Genomic DNA, 16,451 nt, shown 5'->3' on the forward strand with positions numbered 1-16,451 from the left:
GCATACGCAGTGAAGGCAAAAGGGACAAAACGCTCTTTAGGCATCAGGAGGCACCAAAAAGCTCAGCTGTTCTCTGCAGAATACCCGCAATATGTTATCGGCGCAGGGTAAATGAGTCAGATGCTTCCCCCCGGAGCCATCGCACCGCAGGCGGGGAGCGGGGCCCGGGAGATGGCTGCTGGGGATGCCTTTCTGTCCGGAGCACCGGCAGTGAACGGAGCGTGCCCCGGGCCCCGGCCCAGGGCTCTCTTTGCTTCCCGAGCAGCCTGCCTGGCCTTCATCCTGCCTCAGGCTACGAAAGTATGGTGAGATAAGTCGGCAAAATACCCGGAAAAACCTACTGTTACTCTTGGTAGGGCTGAAGGAGAAAGGTGCCAGTTATTTCTGCAGCTCTGCGCCACGCTGTGCCACGTAAAGCCTCCAGGCGAGCAGCATCTCGGGTTTTAGGAGCGATTGTGCTGCCACGGGATTGTGGGCTCGGCCCCCTTGTGAGAGAAATTCCCCAGCCAAGCTGCGGAGCCAGGGAAGGCCAGTTTGCTTCATCTGTTACTGCCACAGCTTTTAAAGGGCAGGCCCTCTCACTGCTGTGCCATTTCCCTCCACTCAATCCTGTTCATTATTTCTAACCAGCTTTTTATAAATCAATGTCCTGCAAAAAACCCTGAAATTGAGCACAGTGGAAACCTCGGCATGTACAGGGCTCATATCCAGATAAAGAAATGCCTGTTAAACTGCGCATGGGTCTGTGGTTCTGGCTGCTGTTCACATGCCTTCAGATAAAGGTCTTCAGCAACCCTGAGACTGCACAGCAAGACCACCTCGAGTGTCACCTGGCATTGGACAGACACATTCATCATTTCAAGCTTCCTATCAAAATAATCAGGAATTGGAACACTTGAAACCAACTAAGTCTTTGATAGTAAAGGCTGCAAACTCTTTGTTCCCCCACCAGCTTGGGAGCTGTGATATATTTTTACCAATTGGAGAGGTTATCATAATTTTTGAAAACATAAGGTAAATCTTGGGCTTTTTCTTTTATTTTTCCTTAGGTAGAGTCAAAAACCTTGACTGTTTTCTACATCAGTGGCTTCCCTCGGATTTTTAACTTTAAAATCAAAAAGATTAAATTTTGCCTTGCTAGATTATTTCTATTATTTATTTATGAATTTTCCTGTAAACAAGACTGACTGCTTAATGGAAAGCCGTCTCCTATGTTTCTCAAAGAAGAAAGTAGCTGCTGTCTCAGAGGCAGCAGTAATTGCTTGAATGGAAATGAATAATTGCTTGGTAACAGCCAGTGCAGGGCTTTGCTTTTCACTGGAAATCTGTTCCTGACTTAGAGACTAATTAGCTACTGCCAAAGGAAAAGGGAGACTTGCAGAGCTGCTCCTCCGCTCTCATTCCCAGTAATTTGCAAGGTGTTTCCTGACACCTTCCAATCTCTGACCAACCTGATTCCAAAGTCCTCCTTGGAATGTTTGCCTATCTTCTATGTATCCTTCCTCTGTGACAGAATTTAAAACCACACTGCATTTTCCCTGTCTCTAGAGCAAAATAAACCCCTGAATGCTCAGCTAGCATGGATGAGCTTTCCAACTGGGCAAAGGGCTTTTTCTTTGGTTGATCAGTGAACTGTACTTCTAGTAAAATATAAGGAGTACTGGATGGGACAAAGAGATCCTGGGGCCCCTCTGTCCTCTGTGGGCCACCCACAGTTCTCCTCAATCAAGGTAGTCATGCCAGGTTAACTTTGCCTTTGAAACTTTAGGAAATCAAGACTTTAGATCAAATCTCTCTCTGCTAGGTTCTAAGACAATCCTCTCTGGAAGAAATGAAGACCCAGCTCATAGGGCTACATAGATACACATATGCTCAGAGAAGGTATTAGGGGGAAATTTCAGGAGTAACTTTTCTGTGATTATGTAATTAAATACTATATTATAAAGGGTATATATAGGGAAATTGAACTAAGTCTGCCTTGGAAGGTATGACTTTCTAGCAGCTGCATGTTTGACTTTGGAACCGTAGCACTTCTTCAGCTAAGTTTTCATGTGCTATATTAGTAGGGAACTTCAGTAGCTTCAATCACAGACTTGACAAGTATCTCCAGTGACCATGCCCCTTGTTGTCTTTCAGCTTCATTACACAGAGCAAGCATGATGGAGATGGAAAGAGTGAATGAGAATTTTAATTGTTTTGGAAAACATGATGTCCTGTTCATGTTCACATTTAGAGCCACTTCATGGGTAGCTGTTTTAGGCTGTGTAAAACAATAATGAAAAGGTTAAGAGGGAATGTCATGGATAATTGTTTCAAGGTTAATAAATATATAATTAATTTTAAGCCTGCATTTTGCAATAATCCAATCTTGCTCCCACTGGACTCCATGGCACTTCTGTGATTCACTTGAAATTAATCAGGTTGCAGAGTTTCCATAAAGTAAAATCCAACACTTAATTAAACCCTTTTTTCTGAAATTCCAGGGTTGTCGTCTTCAAAGATGTACAGTAATATTTCTTCCACACAGATGTAGATGCTAATGTTACACAATCAGTCACATAGCCAGGTGATGAACAAAGCTAAAATAATTCATAACCTGCTTAAATAAATTAACTGCAATGAAGTTACAGGTTATATTTACAATGGACAATTTTTAGTTTTTCTTATTTACAAGAGAAGTTCAGCTTCTTCTTGCAATCAATTTTTAAATGCTGTTTGGAAACTGTATTTATTTTTTTTCCCACATAAAAGATTACCTTATCTATATTATGCACAGTTAGCATATCTGTTATTGCCTTCCCTAAATGCCCAAATTAGCCCCAAGGCTCTCAGTGGTGCAGGTAAAACCACTCACTACAGGGAGTGGACCAGGCAGCTGTGGTATTGCAGCCAGGGAAAAGAGTGAAGTGGGCCAGGACAGGATGGGGCAGGCAGGATGGGATGGGGCAGGCAGCACTGGAAAGCAGGACCCAGAGCCCTGTGCTCATCCTGGGCATGACACCCTTGGCAGGGCAGCCAAGTTCCCCAGTTTCCACACCGGGGAGGCCACATTAGTTTTGCTGCCACAACAGTCACACTGTTGTGTGGCACGTGGCCTCTTCTGCACCACAGACTCTGGCCTGGCATCTGCAGATTTGTGAAAATCTTCAATGAATCAGGAGTGAATTTCCCAGTTTTCTCTAAAAGTACCTGGCAAACACAGAAAATGCACTCACAGCTTTCATCTTCCAACGCAGACTCTGAGCTACTGTGTATTGGGTCTTTTTTCCATCAGGGCAGCCATACCCTGATGGAAAAATACAGTTTGGTTTTAGGCATCATGCCAGTCCTCTAACACACTCTGATTCCCCTTGGACAGGTTGTGTACATCAGTGGGCATTTGCTTTGCATCATTATTCTGGGTTCTGGTTCACAGATGAACAGTGTTGGAACTTTTTGTGGCATAAAGGCACTCAGACTCCTTCCGAGAGCACGATTTCTCGTTGCCATGCTATACTAAGCACTGCTGATTTTGTCTCACAGCAAAGAGTTATTTCCATTCTGCCTGATAATTCAAAGTGTTTCTTTTGGAAATTATGTTTTAAAAGACTCAGCAAACTGAAAATTAGCAGCGATTTTCTTTTTTTCCCCCTATTTTTTTAATAATAAAAGCAACTAGCACTTCCAAAAATATCCTTGTTTATGTATCAGTTGCAAGCCAGAAACTGCTCTCGAATTATCGCTGCTTGTAGGAAACTGCCTTAGCTTTACAGATACCAGAACAAAGTGCTTATTTTTGTTATCATGAAAGGAAAAACTCCTATGTCCTTCAGCCTGCCAGTATTTCAAAGCCCATCTGAAGCAGAGCAGCAGGTGTAGCAGTTTCTCACAGTCAGTGAAAAGAGTGATGATGAATTGCATATATTGCCCCCAGATCCCTGCCCCTCCTCCAAAAGCCAATCTTTCAGATTAGGCAGAACACAAACAGGGCTGCACAGGACCACCTGCTCTCCCTTGTGCTACATAATATGTTCTCTAAGCTCAGATGTGCCTGGAAATGTAGTGAATCCAAGTTCAAAGGAGGCAGCTAAGGGCAGAGGGGTATAATGGACTGGGCTGCAGGAGAGGATAATTTATTTTCCAGTTGATAGACTGCTGTGAGTCTCTCTCCAAATGTATCTTTTGCCTCTTTAGGAAGTGCCCAAAGGTAAATGCTATTGTATACCATGCAATAACATTTCTGCCTTCAGCTTACACCAGAGACTGGTTTCCTTAAAGGAGTTTGGGCAGCAGCAGTTTCTACACAGCAGAAGCTCACAGTGTGACTATGAAGCCTTTTATTCCTGAGCACCTTTGTCTCTTTCTGGTGTACAACATTCTACTTCTCCAGGTTCCCAAGTGATTTAACCATGTGGGCAGTTTAGTTCACTGGATATATTTTAATATTTTGTCTATATCTAGTTCACACTTTGTAGCTTTGGAGACCTCTCAATAGTATCATGTCTCACTGCTACTTTGGAATTAACATTAATGGGGGTTTTGTTGTATAGAAAATCATCCAAGTACAAAGTTTATAGGCTAGATTAAGGTCGTATCTTTCTCTGTAATAAATAGCTTTCAATATGACTGTAATTTTAAGAAGCTCCCTTTTACAGCTTCCCCCCCCCCATTGTTTGCCTAATTATCAACCTAATGAAAAACTTCCATTTATTCACAGCCATTGTACTTGCATCTGAAATTTTGCCAAAAGCTCTAGAAAGCTATTGCACTTCCCTTGTACACCATAACATTAATATCTTCAAATAATTCCCCTACATTAATGAGTTATGAACTTCCTTCTTAACAATACAACCACTTCCCTGTCTTCTGCCTCTGCCTCTTGATTGATTCTCTATCACTTGTTTATTCTTCTCTTTAGTTAAGAATACACTGAAGGAATTTCTTAACCACTTTAAGTACAAAATTATATCTCTAATTTTTTTTAATGTTACTATTTTTCAATCTCTAAGATTTTTCTTTAAATGCCAGTTGGCAAATAGCAGGCATTGTTCATGCATTTGAAGTTGCAGCTGAAATCCACACAATATGGATATAATTAAAATTTGATTGGTATTGGTATTGATTGGTCTGATTCCAACTAGTGAAGTAGATGCAACTTCCACTATATGCCTAAATCGATACTCTAACAAAATCAGACATAAATCCCATTCCAAATCTAGTCCTCAGAACTGACATTTCAGGGACAGCTAAACTGCCAAACATTTTATGTTAGCATCTTCATTTAAAAACAAACAAATAAAACAATCAACAAATAACAAACCCAACCAAACAAAAACCCCTCAGATTAAAACATATGGAATCAAGGTGTACTTTCAGTCCAGCTTAAATTGCCCAGGTCATCTGTTTTGTTCAGTACTCTTCTGCTTGCTAAATTACCTGGCATCAGAAGTGAGATTAAGAGACTGGCATCAAGAAACACAGTGCTGGTATAAAGGGGCCTGGTCTAAAGGGCATGAAAGACAAGGGGATGCAGCATCTTCACTTTGGTCTGAGGAGTCACAGAGCACGTGCCAGAAGCCACACGCGCATTTCTTCCGTGTCCAGACCAAGTGAAAACCAACAGAAGTTCAGTAAGGCTGCATATCAATATGCTATCTATACAAATAGTACATCCAAACATGAAGCCTATAAAGGCTACTCCCAAACTGACAGTCCCAAAATGAGATTATTTCTTTAATCAGAGGGATCTGAAGGCAGTAGAGAGACTGCCATGCATAAATGTAGTATGCTTCTGGAGACAGCTGGTGACTTTGGCTGGGACAGCAAGGTGAGGAACCTCTGCCAGGGCCCAGCAGTTACTGGTGACTGCTGTGATTGGAAACCAGAGTTATTTTCACCTGGCTTGTATAAGCAATAGTACAGAGCATTTTGGGTCCCCAGTCCCTATCCCAGCCCCAGACACTCACATCAGGGCTGAGAATGTTGTTCTTGCTTCTCCAACCCTGATACCAAGCTAGGCACCTGTGTGGGTGGCCAGAGGGCTGGCTGGTCACTGCAGCCACTGCAGGGCCACTGCACCATGCCAGTGTGGACACTGCGGTCAAGAGCAGTGAGAGAACAGTACCACTTGCCAAGTGTGCCTTGGGGATTGTATGATTCACAGAGTGAAATGAGAACAGTAAAAGGTATTAAGAGGCACTTTTGACCAGAGGCTGATCAGAGAAGCATCCTTCAAACAGGTCAGGAAGGAGCTGATGAGATGAGGATCCATATGAAAAAGGAAAAGGGAGAAGGGAAAAGAAGAGAAAAGCATATTAAGTGGTTCCTGTTGATTTTTATTGGTGTTGCACATTTTATTTTTAATAAGAAATGTCTTTAATTCATGTCAAAATACCCCAGTAAATCAGTACAAGTCCTCACAGTTGCAGAGATGCCATTTTCTAAACCTTTGCTTTCTCCCTTAGATTTTTAGATTCTATGTCAGTATTTGTCCCCAGTCCCCAAGACAGTTCCCAGCTCAGCACACTCAGTTCTGCTTGTTTTTACTTTTCTTATCTTGCACAGTTTCAGTTTACAGACTCTCAGAGCTCAGTGACAGCTTCCTCAGTTACAGTGAACCAAGGTCAGGCAACGGAGCTGCACAAAACCAGCCAAGGGTCAAGGCCAGCTGGAGGCCTGGGCTGTAGAAGCCCTGAACCTGACAGCACAGCTCAGGGAAGTCATGTGGTCCCTCTGTGACATCAAACTGGCTTTGAGTAGGAAGGACAACAGATCCCATCTGGATGTGATGATGCAGCAGACTGGTACCCACAGGGATCTCTTTCTTCACTGGGATGCACATCTCTTTCAACACATGATCTGAGATGCACCAGTCAAGACGGCTCACATTGATCCAGTGAGCATGATATTCCATGCACGAAACAAACTGAAATACATATGCAATCTGTAGGCATGTACATTACATATACATGTGCATATATATAAAATCATAAAACTTCAGATAGACTGCTAAACCATAAATCCTCATTCCATGTTAAACACAATTTTTGAATACAAAGTTTAAATAAAATTTTTAATTCTTTCTTCCTCTTTTAGCTCAGAATTATTGGCAGACAAAAAGTAGAACCACTCCTCTCAGCCCATTCCCCCCTCAAAAAGCTGTTTCCCTGGTACCTACCCTCACTGCAGCAGGCTTTTACACAAATCTCTCAAGAAAACCACAGATCCACTTTTATAGTAAGATATTAAGGCTAGGAAGCCTTAGTCATGGCCATGGTTAAAGGAATTGTTTAAAGGGTCAGAATTTCAATCTTGGGTGTTAATTTGCAGACACTGCAGCAGAATTGTGTCCACCTTCTGAGCATTCACTGTTTTTTTGCTGCTCTTTCCGCCATTTTTTTACTTTCTATATAGTGAAGTCTGATTTAAAAAATTTTTTGTCATTCATTTATGAATTTGGGTAGGAGTAAGGTGGAGAGAAAAAAAAACAGCATCCCCTAATCAATTTGAAATCTTGCAAAAATCACCACTTTCAAGTTTTCTGAGAAAGATGTAAACTCATCAAATATCCTCACACTCATACATATGTACCTCTTCTCCTCTTAAGTAAAGTTATAATAACAAAATCATGTCTTCTGGTTTTCCTTTCCTGAAAATTGTTGCATACATACACTTTTCCTTCCAGTCAGAACTCATGGCAATTTAAAAAATTCTTCTGAAAGAAGTACAGTAACAACACAGTGTCACAACACAGAATGACAACACAGTTTACAGAACTTCAGCATGAACATTTCAAAGGGTACCGGATTCCAAAAGGAAAATAAAACTCTCAATTTGCATTCCAAGTACCAGCCTGAAATGAACTTAATTACATTAACTACAAAACACTTATTACAAGATTATTTTTATGATTCTGGTATTTTGAGTTGTAATATAAAGAGAAATTTATCCTACAAAGACTGATTTTAAAATGTCCCATGAAAAGGTTTAGAGAATTAAAAAACAGTTATGCTAAAATGACTTTATGATAATGAGTGACAGTGAAGAATTTGAGTGCATAACAGAGACATCTGCTTTGCAAACAAAAAAAAATACTAAAGTGGTCTCAATGACACTCCAAGTGTTGCTTATTTCATCTATCTATCCTCTAAAACCAGATCTACACACAGCATCATCCCTAACAACATTTAATAAAGCTATCAAAAAAGGAAAAAAGGAAAGGCAATGTACAGTAGGCAATTTAGGAACACAGGACTGGACAATTGTTTCTGGGGAACTGGAGACAAATGCATCACAGAATTGCTTTCATAAGCTGATCAAAATACTTCTTAAATTAAAGTGACAGGAAACTCATTGGAGGAGAGTTAAGGGACACTGGAGGTTAAAGAGACCAATTTTTGTCTTTTTGGTCCTTACCCACACGGCTACAGTAGCCATAAGGCACAATAACTCATCAGTTGCTCAGCTGCACAATTACTTTTAAGCTGTTCCACTTAAATGTAATTGATTTATGGAGCAGATCATGCAATTAATACAAGGGGAAAAAACCTCACAAATGAACATGATGCTTCTGCTGCCCCTGAACTGACCAAAGAGCCACCACCATGGGGGGTGGGAGATCCACTCTTGACCCTGAGGCTTAGCACAATAAGCTAAGTTCTCACAGAAGGCAAATTTTATTTTGGACAGATTTTTAAAAAAAGTGATTTATATTTCTTCCATCAGCTGTCAGCCGAGCCTTGCAGAAATGAGTAACAATTTGATATTGGGAGATCTTAGTAGTTTGTGAAGTAGTTTTCAATTAGCTTTTATACTGGCTCAATACAGTGCTGAAAAGCTCACTTTGCACTCAGTGTCTTCTGGCTCAGCTTCATCACTCTGCATTTTGAACAGGGGTTGACTGAGTATTAGGTTTGATTTGTCTTTACTAAAAGTAATTCTAGTGTCAGGCCAAAGTAACACAGTGAATAACTCTGTTTTGCACTCAGATCCCTCTGAGAAGGAAGGGACCTGGACTTATAACTATCTCTTTTCACAGTAATACATGCATAAGAAAGTAAGAACTTTACCATCAGTGACCTAGGAACATAAAGAACAAGGTCTTTGCAGTTCAGGTGCTGCACACTTCCTGGAATCAGGACTTAAAAGCTAGATTTAACAGTTTGAAAATGTAGCATCTTTTTACCTTTTGTAAAGGAAGTAAGAACAGTTCTTCCATTTTCAGAAATCATCAGTATCATTAGCACCCAATATAAATTCAGAGAATCCAGCATATGGTTTTGATAACAGATAAAGTAAAATAATACAATTTGGAAGTACATTAAATATTTAAGTACCTGATAAGTTTCTCAAATGTGTAGTTGTAGATTTCTGAGACTGAGGAAGTGAAAGGGAGAGACTGAAAGAGATTATGTGACTAACTTGGGGAAGCAAGCTTTGACCCTTTGTCTTCCACCAATTTAAAACCCACATGAAAGTACTTGATAAATCTAACATTTTTAATAGGCAGACCTGGTCATCTATTGAAGGTAAACAATTCCAAATTTCCTTTGGAGTACAATCATTCCAGAAAAATCTTTCATCAAAAAATGTTAGCCAGAGTGATAAATCACTTAGAACAATAAAATCACCTGCATGAGCAAACATAGCTTCTGTCAGTAATTGTGCTTCCTTGCCCTAGGCATAAGTTTGTTACATATGGGAAGTGATAATACTTGTGGTTACAGTTCCCAGTATCACATTTTCCTTTCCCAGTTCACACTTACTCATAGGTATGCTTATCCAGCAGCAGTTACATAAGATGCAATTCCAAACATTTATAATCCACCTCGTGCAAACAATAAACTGTGTCAAATTAGCCCCTGATGTGCTTTATACTATCAAAGCAATTTGCAGATCCATCATAAAGTATCAGGACTGTTATTTGTCTGCAGTCAGTACAGCTGTTTTTTTCTGACAGTGTTACCTGCAAGTGCTGGGTTATGTGAACTTACAGTCGCTGTCATCTAAGTGAGACACTCTTAGGCAAAAGGACAATTCAGCATTATTTCTTTTCCCCATTTCTCAGAGTTGGAGTACATATCCATCTGATCCAGAATCATGAGATGTCCCAGAAGCAACATCAGCAATGCTCCAGACTACTGATTTCTCCTGGTGATGTCCATTACACCCTACACATTACAGCATTTTTGAGGACCCTGAACCCTGCCATTACCTTGACTAACCTGTTTCCTTGCATAGCTGTGTACAGTCCTATCTACAGACCATAAGCCCTTTCCACATGGCAGCCACCAGAGCAAAGAATGTTTCTTTCCTTTTTTTTTTTTTTTTGTTTTGTTTTGTTTTGTTTTGTCTTGGGTTTTTTTGGGGGGTTTTTTTGGGGTTTTTTTTGTACATTTGTTTTTCCTATATTTAAACCTCCTCTGCAGGACAGATTTATTGCTCTTCTCAGGAATGTTGCCTCATTTTCTCACCTAGTGCTATGACTAACTACTATAAAGAAAGTTCAGTGTGTAGCTTAACTTGAAAGGCAACAACAACATATCATTTACTTCCTCATAAACATTTCGTAATGATTACATATAACTTTTTTTGTCTGGCCATTTCCACATCCTGGAAATAGTAATTTTCACCACATTTCTTTAAAATTTGCAGCATGTGTGAGATGTTCAGGCCCTCAAATTTTACTGGCAGTCAGCATGAGATACTACCAAGTCAGGTTTGCCTCTACAGTCCTTGTTGCCAGATTCAACCAGCAGGTAGGTTCTATCAGCTTGATCAAGTGGGGGTTTTCTGACTAACAATTGCTTGTAGTGAACAGGAATTCATACTCTGTTTTGCAGAGCCATCTTTGAGGATGACAGAGGTACAACAGAATGTGACGAAGAAGAATATCTGCTTAATGTCAAAATGGTGCCCACTAACTCAGCAAAGACTGTCATTAGTGTCAGCCATGGTGCAGCTGCTGCTCTGTCCTTTCAGCTGTGTTAAGTGAGAGGAACCAAACCCAGAGGTCTGAAGCATCAGTGGGGGTCAGCACATGGAGCAGAGGGATTAGCAGGAAATGTACACATGCATTAGAAAAGACTCCACAGAAGTTTTGCTACCACAAAACAATAAATCAAAAACCAAACAACTCATATTCCTTTCTGTTGACTCAAAATAGGCTTGGAAAAATTCCACAATTTACATTGGATTACAGTTTCAGCAGAAACTTTAGGTTATGCCTTTTTTTTGCAAACCAAAATGCAAGTAGGGCACCAGCTAGAATGGAGATATAAATGATCAGCTACGGTCTGATCTTACAGAATCAGCAAAAAAAAGCAAAGTAAGATCAGGACTTTAACCATGGGGGAGAGAAGTATAATATGCACTTCCCTGCTATATAAAATCTAGTGCACTTGTATTGGTTTAGCAGGTTGTACTACATTCCCTTCATGCTTGTATTCAAAGAAAAAGAGTAACAAGGTATTTGAATTTACCATACAAAGACTACAAGAAACTGGAAAATATACAAAGCCTGCAGGAAAGCACAGCTGTCCGCTGGCTCAGTTATCAACCTGGCTGACAGGCATATGAAAATAAGTTGCTTGGTCATTGTAACATTAAACTATGAAAAATCCTCCCCTGCAGAGCAAGACATAATTGTTCACATGTTCATTTTCCCCATGAACACTGTTATCTGCCATCCCTTAACCCAGAAGTCACTACAAGCTCCATATGCCGCATCCTGTTCAAGACACCAAACACTGGGCTTTGCGTACAAGAGCATGGTATTATTTGTGCTCTTGATATAAAGAATTTTTAAACTATTACTTTAGACTCTTTCACTAAAGCAAAATTGATTCTAGCTTTACAGTTGAAAAGTCTCTAGTAGCATATAATGCCATGAATGAATGTGCTGTTTTGTAACCTGTAATCATCCCCTGTTTCTGGATACTCCACACATCAATGAGTATTAACCTAATTATCATTAAGGTTTCTTAAATTATTCTTAATTACACTTTATAAAAATGAAAAATAAAAAGCTCGTATAATATTACAAATGCTAATGACTGCCTCTCACTTAGAGCTCTTCAAAAACTGCAAGTGACCATGTCTATCAAATTCCTGTTAGGAATGCCACCTTGTGGATAAAAGCTGTATGGAACAACAATTCCAGGTAAATTTCACTAAAATTTTTACTTGTAAAAAACTGGTTTTGCAGAAATAAGTCGCTCTTGTGGTGTTTCAAAACTGCATCGAATTCTTTTATTAACCTTTCTGGTAGAAAAATACTGTGAATATGGCTCATCTGTATAAAATGCTAATTAATTATGCAGGAAACACTGGTTTCATTAGGAGATGGGATGCATTTATTAGCATTTTAAACAGAATCACATTGCCACAGATACTTAGAAAACAAGTCCACTAAATGCCTGCTCTATTTATATATAATTTAGTGAATTAGTTTAAAATTTAATGAAAAAATACATTTAAATCAAAATATGTTGCTAGAGCAGAACCTATTTTACCTTCTCTAAGCTTTAATTGGTATATAAAAATTCAAGTTTAACTATAAAAAGGAACCATTGGATTTTTCCATTTGTCATATAAGTTTTATTATGAGCTGAAAATGAATTGAAAATAGCCATTGGATTGCAAGTTGTTTGTAAAAGCTGAGAAAAAAAGGGCCCAAAAGCATCTAATAAATTTCAAAATATCTCCAACTTTTAAAAGCTTGAGAAACTAAATAATAATTAGCTACATTCAATAAAGCTGACATTTACACAGACACTTTCCTCCTGCGCTGTTCACCTCATTTTCATAATGAAAGTATATATAGCCCAAACCATCATAAGGCATATTGTATAATGAAATTTAAAACTAATGAGCCATATCCTAACAGCCGTGAGTCAAGTCAGGGTATGCATTAGTAGCCCATTTGCAATTCTCTGGAGACAGAAAGAACAGGACTAAACATATCCAGTAGCCTATTTTGCTCTGTGTACTGATCACAACACAGCAGAACTGAAATTAGTTCATAATCTCTATCTCTCAAACCTCTGTGAAATGCTGTTCATGCTTTTGTTAAAGGCAAGTTACTCCTGGGGCAGCCAAACACGACTTGTGATTGTTTGGTCTGACCTCTTGTGTAACATGGGTCTGACTTGTCTGAATTAGCCCTCTTTCTATCAAATCACATCTTTTCAGGAAATCATCTAATATGTCCAGTCTAGGGATGCCTTCACTGTTCTGTTATATACCTTTATCTCTTTTTGTAGCATGCCCTTCTGCTTAGACTTGCTGGATCACTCTTTCTCTACGAGGTAGAACAGCTCAACTTGCTAAGTGTGTTCAAACCTCTATCCTCCTAAAAACACAGGTCTACTTTAGGCCAGAGTGAAATGCAAATTGTTTACAGCTCCTACCAAGCAATTAATCTTGCTCTGATTAAGTGGCTCCTTAGTATTTAAGTTTTGTGGCATCTGTAGATTTGAACAGTCATTAGTTTATTTCCTCCTATATTCTTCATAAACTCATGGTTAAGAGCCAAATCCTGTGTGAACTCACATAACAAAACTGTTCAGTCTTTCCTTTCCAATTTGCACTTTGAGTTCTTTCAAGTTTGACTCAATTATTGTCATGATGAATTTTAAATCTGGGGGTGATACCCTCCATGTTTCTATAACAATAACTCTTTAAAAAAAAGAAAATATTTAAAAATCTAAGTCTATTCCAAATACCAGTGACAAAATATCTAAGTAAAATGCTAGAGTAACAATCCCTGTGCTATGTAACTGATTTTATGAAACTTGAGATACACTTTTTATGAAATGTTTTGCAAGGAAAACACTGTGGATGCTCCCATTGGTTAAATTTTATAATATCATACACAAGCATGTCAATCGGGTGTTATCTTAATTCTACTGAATAATTTTCCTATACTGCCAAGAAGGAGACCAGACAGCATCTTAAACACTTAATAGGAAATAAAGTCTTCTCAAGTAAAATGAGCAAACAGCTTAGATCTTGGTCCACACTGAGAGATCTTTGAAAGTTTTAGCTAAGTTGGAGAGCAAGACCAAGACAGTTGTCTTTAGATTGCTACGTCCTGAAAAAATCTCAAGCAACAGCTTCCCAGGTCTGATAGGCAAGCTGAGCATATTTGTAGCTGCTATGAAAAAACACAGTGACGTTTAAATCCTCCTTAAGCTGCTAATACATGTTCAGAATCAATGGCCCATTCACATTAATTCACTGACATCAACTGCTCATTGCAGTTTCAACCATTCAAGTAATTTTTAAGCCCAGGGTCCTGAAATGATATTAGAAGTGTACCAAAGTTGCTCCACATCAGCTAACAGACAACTAGCTCATCTCTCCACTGAACTAAACATGAATAAAATACATTAAACTATCAGAGATTTCCTTTTCCATACTAATCCTCAGAATACAGGCTTTCCATGTAGCACTGGACAAATATGTGGTGCAATGTAAACAGAGTGTTTAGACATTTGCTATTTTTGATCCGTGTTTTCTTTTTTATACATACTTCCTTCCAGAATGATGCACATTATCTCAATAAATCTTAGTGAATGACTATATTATCACTAACTATACCCCTAACTTTCAAGGAAACACAGGATGCAACGCATTTTTCAAGACTTAAGAATATCTTAACTGACTCTGAAACCACTGAAACTCTGAAACCACTTCTTTTAGTAGATTTTCTTTATAGCAGATTGGCAAGAATTTACAAACATATTTGCAAAGAAAGTGCTATAGTGCTATATAAATCCTGCAGTGTTTATTTAGGAAAAAATACAGTGGATACAAATGAGTAATGTGTATTCCAGGTATGCCAAATATGATATACTTAATAGCAATATCTGTTCTTGATGTCCTTGAAAGCAAAGCTGACCTTTTGAACAACAAGAATCTTCCCTGTAGAGTTCCATCAGATAAAATATTTCATCACCTCAAAACTGTAAACAGCAATTCTTTTTCTATCATAAAATACTAAGAAAACAGAATTATCTTCTGATGTTCTATTCATCCTTTACCTCATGCCTTCTCCCTGAGAAGGGCTGTGACTAAAGGCAAGTAATGAGCACCTGGTACATCTGTAAACAAAACAAAGTATTTTCCACATAAATATTCTTATAATAAAAAGTGTAAATATAGATCTTGCATTTCTCCTTACATTTGCTAAATTTGTCCCTGAGGTTTTTCATGTAGTAGGAAATGTTCAGCAAAGGTTTATCTATACAGAAGAATAACAGCTTAACTAAAGCAATGCTGTTACTCTGGGTCAACAAAGGGAGTGGAAATGTGTAGATCTGCATGCTCACACTCTCTGTCAACCTGGATTTTATTGATTGATACTGCAACATCCTGCTAGACAAATAGGAGCAAACTGTGTATACAGCAAACCTAAATGGCTTAAATACTGCTAACCAGCACAATATAGATTTGCTTTTCTGTACCACTGGCACACTACTTTGCCTTTAAGAAGTTAATAGAAAATAATGTATGACAGCATTCAGTGTGCACAGTGTCTGCACACTGAACACACAAAACCAAAAAAAGGGCACTTATGCCCAGTCTTTAATGCCTTTTGAATCTTTCATAATACTGACAGTGGGGAAAGAAAGGATCATAACAGTAGCACAAGATTTGCTGAAACACAGTATATTGCTGACACTAAGAAAATCTGGGCTAGGAAGAAAGGAGGATTGCTTCCCTCACTATCCTATGTACCCACAGCTAGCTATTATGAGCATGCTGGAAATTTTTTTCCCTTCCTTTGCTACAGGCCCTGCAGGACAGAAGATTGTACACCACAGCTACCAGAACACAGCATTAGCACCAGTTCACAAATACTGTGTACATCCCGGAACACAACACTACTGCAGCATTTTAAAATGTTCATTACTAGGATCCACAAGCAGATGTAGTGCAGGAAAATAGTTTACTGAAGTTAAGAAAGTCCAAAAATTAATTATTTTTGAAAATTAGTAAATACTATATTGTAAAAGCCTTTAGACATTCTGAGAAATGTATTAATATTGTATGTGCTCATTAATCACTGCCCTTAGACACTGTAAGTCCACATTAAAAGCCCTTACTTAAGTAGAAGTGCTCATTTTTTTACTTATTTAGTTTATATCAACTCCTATAATGGCTCATGTGATAGGAAAGCAGCAACTAGAAATACAAACCATGCTTGGGTTACTGCCACGAACTATAAAATAATTTAGTCATGCCAAAATAAATCCCCTGCTAGTTTAGTTCTGACCAGTTTATCTAACACTGAGTTATCTCAGGGTAGGATGTTGGCTTCTAGTTTTATCTTGTTTAGAATCTCAGCTCTTCCCTTTCAGGTACTTTCTACAAAAACTAGCTCTTCTTTGAAGATGTTTCTATAAAGTATTGTAACAGTTTGTGACAAACTGCCCTGTGATGTAAACGGCATTAAGCCCCATGGAACC

Source organism: Vidua macroura, chromosome 1 (genome assembly GCF_024509145.1).
Source record: "Vidua macroura isolate BioBank_ID:100142 chromosome 1, ASM2450914v1, whole genome shotgun sequence".
NCBI lineage: Eukaryota > Metazoa > Chordata > Aves > Passeriformes > Viduidae > Vidua > Vidua macroura.